Genomic DNA, 10,400 nt, shown 5'->3' with positions numbered 1-10,400 from the left:
ACCGTTATCATTCTTTCAGTTTGAATGTGACTGCTTCCTCTGCCTCATAGCAACACTTACAAAAATATGGAAAATTTGATTATTAAAAAAAAAACTATAGATAAATGTTAACGTAATGTATAATTTAAATCGTTAAAAAATTTTTTTGGAATATTTTCCAATTTTGAATTTTGAAAAATTTTTCTATGAGATCTAGGAATGTAGTAGACCAGTGGAAAATGTCTTTGTTAGATAATTCGATTTTTTCATCATTATCAATCATCACTCTGGATCGATCAATCAACAAAAAATTGATTTTCCTTTACTTTTCACACGGGTTTCTACGTGAATCCATTTCTCGACCAACCCTTTGTCTTTACTGAGTTCGTCAAGTTTGTTCTATATCGAAGCAGTTGATTTAAAAAAAAATGCAATCAGTCTTCAGTGAACACGATTGATTTCTGTATTGATTATATAGGTAGCCATGTGGCCTCTTACGAATATCTGTAGGTAGTAAGCACAGTACTTTTTCAAATTCATGAAACCGTCCAATCATCCAATTGTCCAATTGGAATTTCCACAACGTTACACCTCAGTGTGAAACTTTATTGGCCAGGAGGATTTCTGGCTGAGAAAATTTCAATCAGATTGACAAAATCCTTTTTGGACTAATTGAAGTCCAATGAACACGATCGATTTTTACATTGATTGGTAGTCACTTTGATAGATAGTCACGCGTACACGAACGCCTATATGTAGTAAGGTTATAGCCTTTTCAATTTTACAAAATCGTCCAATTGTCGAATCGGCAATTTTATCTCGTTAAACCTCAATAGCGCGCCCTGTTGGCAATCAGGAATTTCGGAAGAAGAAATGTAATTGGAATTTATAAAATCCGCAATAAAAAATGCACGTAGCACGTGCTCGTTAAATTTACATAACTTTAAATAATTTATATTTTTCATCCATATGCCTTTGTTTTTTTGGTACTAGCTCGTTATATTTTCCTATCAAAATATTCGAAGGCCATAGTTACTTAGGCAGTACTTTCGTTGCTTTTTAAAATTTAAAAACGGATATACATGAAAGCTTTTGGCGCGTCTCCAAGGCAGCCTGGCGTGTCGCGATTATTCCCTGTATTTCGTCTCTTTGAAATGACAATAATTTCATCGTGCTTTGTTGAATTCTCGCTGAGCTTCTTTCAGTCGACTTTTTGTATACCCTTTTTTTACTTCTCATATTGCTTTCCGCTCGATTAACTTTTTTTTCTATCAACCAGAAAAATCAACTGGACAAGATCGAAAAAGTCATGCACACTCGTTAAGAATATTGAATGGTTGAAGAAATTTGTATAGAAAAATTTTGACTTCTGGCCATATTTCAAGGAAGAAAATGCATTTCGTAATTCCAACTTTGGAAATAATTACCTTGTTATTCAAGCGAATAGACAAATCTTATTAACCTTGTTATTGTTACGTAAGGAATTTTAATTATTTTTTTGTAACCATAGATCAATGATCTCAACGATCTAAAAATAAATTGACAGATCCACGAACGTAATAGGAATGACTGTCCATCTAAAAATGGAATACAAACGTTGTGTTGGCAGACGACAGTTCTGAGGTTTGTTTTATTAATTTTTATATTAAATAAAATTGCAAAACTATTTCCATGCGTACCGATGAATATCCTTGTATGGAAAATTTAACTTTATTTTCATTTCAGCCCCTTTCCTGCCCCGAACCCTCCCCTATTTATTCCCTCCTGACCGCCTTTGTCTGGTCACATTAAAGGTGCTGTGCCAATATCAGGGCAAGGGTAGTTTGACACACCCTGTAGTGCCTGAATGACACCCCAGCCAGTAGGCTCTCGTAAAATTGGTAAATATGATCCTCAGAAACTTTTGGGCTAAGGACTTGTGTGCTTTTTGTTTGTAAACTTAGGAAAATCAATGCCATGGCTTTCTGTGTTTTTCAGGTGACTTTGACATGAGAAGAATATTTGAAAATTGAAAAAAAAGAAAATCAAATTACGAAAAATTGTAGTCCACGGGTAGATAGTTCAAATCCTTGGTGATTTTGAACACGCGTTGCGAAAACGTGTCGTTGCTATGGAAAGCAGACGTGAATATCGTTTTTTTACTTCTACTTTTCTGTATCAACATTATAAATATATGGGTAGATCTATAGATCGCGACACGTTGATCCCATCAAGTCAGATCAGCATGATCGTCGAAGCTGTGACCCAGAGATTATTTCGAATGTAAATGTCTTCTCGTCCCATGGAAATGCCTGTTCCATAATCGGCAATCGATAGTCGGTAGTATATTTTGACATTAGAATTGCACGGTCGAAAATGAATGGCCGATAAAACGAGAAGTGTCCCAGAATAAACTAGAGGAAACGGAGAAAGTTCAGGGACTAAGCACAACTTCCTAAACTTTCTTGCTTGCCAAAATAACATCATTCGTAAATGTCAAATTGTTATTGGAAAAAAAGCACAATAAAAAAGTTTCGATTCATTTTTTTATTCTTGTCTCGCAACTTGTTTTTTTTTATTACTTTTTCATCTGTATATCTATACATGTTATTCATTTGTAGGCCTATTAGACATGTTATACAGTGTTTGCTTACACGTATATATATATATATATATATATATATATAATATAATGATCATATCTCTAACCCTTGTTTCGGCACTTTTCATCCAATATAATTTAATTATAACAAATCGATAAGGCGAATCGAAAAGAAAAAGTATCTAAAGAATCACGTGAGTTAAAATGACGCAGATAACGCTGACTGATTCTCTGACTATCGCGCGAGCATTTTTGGTAGATAGACGCATAAAACTATCTTCGCGTCGCCTGCTTAATCGACCGAGACTGTCACATAAATTGTAATAACATTTTGAAATCCAGGTTTTGGGAATGCTAACGACGCATCGTAATCCGTTGACGCATTCCCGGTTCGGAACGAGCACGTGTTGCCGTTTTGGTGGAAAAATGATGGTTTTGCTTATATAATTCTGCTTACAATTGTCTCTGTTCCCTGATATCTCTCCACTTTTTCCGTCACCTAAATTTGAATAAAAAAAGAGTTCTCGAAAATAACTTCACCATAGGAAATTCGCAAGGCGATACTAGAATTTAGTAGTCGACGTCTGTGACTACCCAAAGTAAAGATACTTGTCGCCTGCTAAAATTTGAGGGCGAAAGTGCTGCCACGGTGGGGAACGTAATTTCCTGTAATTACCGCAGCCATTTACGGTAAGTTACGAGAAGCTTTGCCAGCACGATATTCTTTATGAGGGTAGCTTAATTGGTCAGGACTTTCTTTTTCCTCTATTCCTAACCTCAATAATAATATCCTAGGAAAGTATCGCGGTAAGTGATATTTTTATGTAAAAAGCTCAAAAATCTTAAAAGCAATTGCAGTCAATAAAAGAAAAATTTCATTGGATTAACTTCAAATGACCGTAACGTAAAGTAGATACGGCAATGGGAATGAGACTTATTTGACAATTGTGTTCTCAAATCATATACGTATGTCCCGTATACATACATATGCATAACTAAGTTTGTTCAATTTACAGAGAACAAAACTTTTTTCCAATTTGTCTAAATGTCTACTTAGCAGACTGCCCATAAACAACACAAGTCAGTAACCCTAGCATGCTAGGGGAATTTTAGTCTAGTAACTTGGAACGGTTGGTAAACTTGATCATTCTGTGTGGGAGTTCTGTCTCGGATATCTTATCGCTGTCGGATGATAAGACAGCATGGCTCTTGGAATTGAAGCACGTTCTACGATACGCAATATCTACACATACCTTTCTATCCTTCGAGACAGGACCCGATCCTTTGTGATCTAGATAAATCAATAGATAAGTATAAAATAAAATATGTCCTTCGCCAAGTTTCCGAAGGGAGAAACGATGACGTCGGACGGTATTTTAGAATTATAGGTTAAATAACAGTAATACTGGAAAATAACAATACCCAAACATTCTGTATTCTCCGTCAACGAACATAACCTAGAAACCATGGGTAGGACTGTTGTGAGAATTTAAAAAATTCACTTTTCGATTTTTTTAAAATAAAATTATTACCTTTGCTTATAAGAGGAAACTCTATGGTATACATATATTGACCATCAATCCATTTACTTTCCTAGTAACTTCTTTATTATTGGCAGTTACCTTCGTTGTATTTCTGTCTAGGAAGAAAAGGCAATTTCGTGAAATTAACGAACAAACGTAATTCTTGCTATTAAACTCTGAACGTGACCTACAATTTTGTCGTCGTTCTCGATATCCATTAGACGAATTTATTTTTTCTTTTTAAAGGAGAGTTTTCGCCCTAAATACGAAATCGACACTCATACAAGTTTTTAGTGGTAAGTTAAGCTTTAGCTCCGATATTTTCATATCTCTTGTGGAACAATTATCATTGACTTTTTAACATGATCGGATCTTGGAGATTTTTTTTACTGTAATAAAATTAAAAATTGAGTGACCATCGTACAAAAATATAACGATTACAATATTTTGAATTAATTAAAAAATTCAAATTTAAAAATGACTATAATATAAAAAGTTGAATAAAAATTTTTTGATTTTACAACACTGTACTACAGTGTATTAATGACTTTTGCAAATCACAAGTATCTGACAGCTGACATTAATAACTCTTTATTCTCATCACATTGAATTCTCTAACATGAAAACTTTATTGTTTCTAAACGATAAACATATATATACATTTTTATCGTCCCTCAACCCCTTATCCTACTTGTGTATCGTTCCACCCTCTATAAAAATATATATACATATATAAGCACGGGTAAAAGCTTCGCACGTTGCCCACATGATACCAAAGTACATATATGTCCAAGGGACAAAATCAGGGTTAACCAAATCATAAAAATATACAAATCCACCCCGTTGCCATCGATATTTCCGTAAATGGGGATACGTGGCAAGGAATCCTACTGACCCGGAATGCTCTTTTTCTCTACGAATCGGATTTAGGGGTTGTCCGATACAAAGGGATGTCTCACCCCAGCGACGGAAGGAGAAGCAGAGACGCCCTCGTAAATTCGTAAGAAATTACCTCATTCTTTGAGTTGCGTCTACAGGCGAACACTCGATCCACCCCTTGTCACCCCAATAAGCACTCGGCCACTGAACGAAAGGATGCTGGAGGAACCAAAAAATCTTCAGGATAAGAGATAAAAATTCCGAAAATTAAAACAAAATCTCACCATGTACAAATTACCTAATTTTATTCGTTTCCCGAAATTTTTATTAGTCGTCGTATAAATTGGACAATCTATTCCAATCCTCTCGTACTTCTTTTTTACTCGTTTTTTTGCATATTTTTTGCTACTTTTTTTGTATTATTTATAAAACAGGAATTCAAGATCCTCATTAGTGATATTGCTCATTAACGATTTAATAGTGATAATATTAATGAAATTATTATATTATATCAGTACTAAAAGCTTTTAACGTTTTAACATTTTACCGTATTTCCGTAGACGCTGATTGGCACAGGGTTATCTCACGTCAGAGGAAATAGGCTGATACCCATGTGATACAGATGCTTAGAGAATTTAGAGGGTTAGTTGGCTAACCTGTCGTTAATCACAACCTGCCTGACAGACCCAAGCCTCCCTTTAATACTTAAAGCTCTTTTGAGATACATAAGACACGTGAGAAAGACATATGTTTTCTTGGTATAATATATGTGCATATACATTATATATATATATCTTTACAAAGAATACGTGACACGTGGCAAATTGCGTAACTTACAATACATATAATTTATTAAATTTTTTTTTAGTAGAACAAAAAGTAAATTTATTCTATATCCAGAGAATTCCTCATTAATATTTTTATGAAAATATTTACTCAATAACCTTTCATCCCGATATTTTAATGTAACTAATTGACATTGTTAACTCCTCCACTAAGTGACAGAATCCCAGAAGCGTACCTCGAACTTTTCGTAATTTTAATGAGAAACTTCAAAACGAAATGACATCCCACAGGAGTCCATTCTGTTCCTCTTTCAAGATCCTTACAATATTTCTCCCCGAGACGTTGAAGGGTCTTGATTAGAATCTCAATTTGTTCTACATTACCACGCAGAAGCAGGTATGTAATATCCGCACTGTTGATAAAACAGAAAACTTCCTTTTCTTCCTTTTTTCCTCTATTTTCCTTTTTCTTTATATTCTTGTCAAACGTGTCATTATAGTCCATATTGTGTATTCCTGTAGCTTTTTGCTAATTGCCACAGTGATATTTCCACTTTTTGTTCCATTAGGATGTTAATTGGAGAATTTTCACTGGAAATTGTATCTTTTATTCATACGCAGCTTTTGTCATTCTCGAGTGAAAGCACTAGTAGATATCAGGCAGTGAAAATGCAAAAAAGGTCATTCCGTGACGCCATCTGCTAATAAATCAGTGTTTCTATAGGAATTGTCTGTCTTCTTGGATCATTCGGTGGACCAGCCAGCATTTTCGTCCCGCGTAACGATCGTCCTTTGTCAGGCCCCTGTAATTGCCCGGCCGTTTCGGTCGTCACTGATACTGGCAGCTGATGCTAATTCGCTGACTAATCCGAGGAGACTGAAACAACGAAAATATTCTTAAGACCCGTGTTACCTTCTGCCATTTTGCTTTTATGCTTCCCGTTAATTATACCGGGTGACGTGTTTTTTCACGATACAATTTCCCAATGTCTTCAAGTTCTATTCAGCGACAAAATGGGCCTGATACTAAAATAGTAAAAAGCACCAAATCGTCCGTAATGGAAATTGAAAAATTATCCAAATATTTCATCCAGTCACACAACAGGTGACTTCTAATACTTATACTTAACGACTTTTCCTGAGTGACTTTTTTTTTCATATTTTTTCCCTTTGTTTTCTCTTATAATAATTCTGTCATTCTTTCAATTGCCAGTTTTTCCAAACCAACCGTTGCTAACATATTTTCAAGGTATTTATTTTTAAAATCAACATAATTCGTATGTAAATTCGAATAGGAACGGGGACCAAGTCACGTGACACCACACGAGTCGAAGAGGAGATTGGTTGTATCTCTAAGGCATGAGTCAAGTTAAAAACTAGTTTCTAATCTAAGTACTATATATATTTTTTTTGCCCACGCGTCTTTGCATATATTAATATAACATTCAGCCGTATAATTATGATTATATACGTAGGTCATACAATTTTATTATCACGACGGCCTTGGGGCACTTCAAAATTCTTCTACACGGTCATCCCGGAGCCATTCATTGTTTGAAGCTAAATTATTCCTTATTCTATTTATATCGTTTACACCTTCGTGTAATACAACCTCCTTAAAATATCTCTTGATATTACACGCCTGACGAAAAATATTCATCGATCGATCAGTCATCGGTAATATAATGGAGGAGTCTGATATCAATAAAATTGGCCACGTAGGAAACTTAGAAAAAATTATCGAGAAAAGCGTCTCAATTGTACATTGCATAATTTATATAGCAACATAGTGTTGAGCTGTTTCGGAAATATTCGTTTTTTATAAATATTATTCCAATTGTCAATTTAATGTTTTTTTCAGCTATCAGTCGTTGCGATTCCAGCAGATACAAATTTCTGGTCCAATCAATCGAAGGAGGGAAGGTATAAAGTCACGTCGAGTAGCCGTATGAAGGAAGCTGTTGATAGACGAAAAATAGGTTAAGAATAATAATATTCTTTAAATAAGATAGTATTTAAGAGTCGTCGTACTTTTTACAGTCCGATAAAATTCCAATGGGATTTCTTGGCGATTGACGAAGCTACATCTGTGTTCCTTACTTATTTTCAGGAACGAATCACAAAATTCGCCCACGCTTTGCTCGCTGTCGGCCATTTGCATAGAAATTATTATTTATCGATACGTTCACGCTGCGGCAATTTGCTGAAGCAGGAGTGTCTTTTCTAAAAAAGGGAAGCGTCGTTGTTAATCAAATAATTTAGAAATTCCACAATGATCTTAAAATCGAGCCTAACCATTTTTTATTTTTCTTACATTTTTTCTCTCATATTCTCCCGTAAATCAAAAATTGGATGACTGTTGGGGGCTATTAAAAAATTGTTATGTCCATCCGAAAGGATTCGTTAAAAATTTTTTTAATCAAACTACCACTATTCACACGTGTTCAGTAAGTTTAACCCGGACTGAGACCTTCGATCGGCTCTACAGGACATTTTCATCCCCTTTATGTGTCACCGGCCCCAGAAAGGGAATCTTGGGGAAAAGTCATAGTGAAGGGCAAGTAGAAAGAAAAGATGGCCGACGACCATACGTATATCGACAATAGAGAAAGGAAGAATGGTCCGGGAAAAAAGTAGGACGAATCAGAAATCCCATCTTGAAAATCCTTTAGGAATCACGTCATCCCTCGGGAAGCAGGAGACGTTAACCAGGAGCTGTGACCCATCGGAAGCCACGAGTGTTTTTGTTTGCCAGGGACGATTTGCATGTGAAAGTGCCGCATAAATTGGACCGTTGAAAGAAGCAAGTCTTCGCATTAGGACGAGAGTAAATATAAGTATTTTTCTCAAATATAAGGCCTAGGTTCGAATTTCGCTGTTCGTAATACAAGAATTTTTAAAAATAATTTTACAAAAATCAGAGACGTGGATACCATTGTCAAAGTATCTCGTGATACTGACGTCACGAAAATGACGATGAAAATCCTCGAGGAAATTTCGTTTGGCGAAACGAGCTACTTGAAACAATTGGACCGCTTTGCAGATTCCAAATGGCAGTTTTACTTAGCACAGTTGTCTATCTGATGGGCAAAGTGGTATATATAGTAGTATATATAGTGGTATATATAGTGGTATATATAGTGGTATATATAGCCCGTGGTAGCGACGCCACTTGGGACTGTAACCACATTTTTGCATTATGATGCAATTTAGTAGAATCCAACTTTCTTCAAGGTGAAGTCGCCTTAGGTTAGGTTAACTCAGAGTCCAGTTAAGATTCCAGTTAGCCAGGCTGCTGAGGCTGCGGAAGATCCGGGTTGGCACCTGAGCCAGTCATTAATGATATTTATTTCCGGTAAACGTTGCACCGACTTTAGCAATAATGGACGCTGCAAATTCTGATTAGATTGACTACAAAGCTAATGAAGTTCTTGGTGCAGCATGCTTGAGCATCGAATAGGGACGATTCAATGAGATTTAATTAATTTATCAAAGTTCGTGTCAATAATGACTTTGCTAATTATTGATAAAAAGATTATTAAACAATTACTCAAGTATCGATTTCCAATAATACACTGGTCCATAGTAAATTTAGATAGACGATTAATATTGTCCAAATATGTTATCGGCTGGACCAGAATGGAAGTTCACATATCCCAAACACAGTGGGAGGGGATATACTTTGGGGGATTAGATGATTAAATGATTCCAATAGAAATGTCATTCGATTTCAATTGAATCCAAATTGTAACTGCTCGTTTTCATTATACGAATTGGTCGTTCACGTCGCTCTATGAGAATCAGGTAACAGACAATGGTGATTATAAGTTAGCGCCAGACAGAAATAAAATGATTGACTAAAAATATCAATGAAAATGTATTGAGCATCATCCACAAATTCTTACCAGATAATCTGACCTAATAATCTGCCTCAGTCAGAAGCATTTCGAAAAAAGTTTAAAGAAGAAAAAAAACATGGAGCCTTGTTTAATTATATTTTTTCTTTTCTCGAATTCTCAACTTTCGCGATATTCCCCAAGGAATCGAATTTTCCATAAAAGATAACTCAAGCTCCAGTGGAAACACTCGCTAACAAGCAGGCCATTTGTCTTTCTCGTTAGAGACCTTGTCCGACTGGAAGACGCAAGATAAATAATTCGCAGTAATCATTTCGTTAGTCAAAAAAGGTTTCGCATGGTTTTTTTTACAGAATTTTGATATGAGAACAAAAGTCAATAAAGTCTTTTCGCAATTGTCAAACGTGGACCGGGTATTCTTAACCGAAATGGATTTTCAAACTTGCCACCTTCGGACTTCAATAATCCTGAGCTCTGGTTATGATCTAAGCGTCTAAGCGTAGGTTGGGAATTGATGCTGCAAATTAGCTAAGAGAAGCCTCTACGTAATGAATTTGTTGTCCAATTAAGAGGAAGGCTAATTAAATTTAGCCAAGCTGACGATATGATTGGTTTGGTAAGACTAAAAGAAATCAGCAAAAAGATCTTTAACGTTACATTTGATCTTCGGAAAGTCAAAGACGTTTGGCTGTAATCGATTTTGATATTTTTATTGAATTTTTTTTTTTTTCATATCGCCAACAGTTTTTGGAGTAATTTCAAGGTACTGCCCCCCCCCCCCCCCTTTTTTTTTTTT

This window comes from Cephus cinctus, unplaced genomic scaffold, assembly GCF_000341935.2.
Source record: "Cephus cinctus unplaced genomic scaffold, Ccin1 Ccin1_scaffold0215, whole genome shotgun sequence".
Lineage (NCBI taxonomy): Eukaryota > Metazoa > Arthropoda > Insecta > Hymenoptera > Cephidae > Cephus > Cephus cinctus.
The sequence above is the reverse complement of the archived record's forward strand: the minus strand, read 5'-3'. Positions refer to the sequence as shown.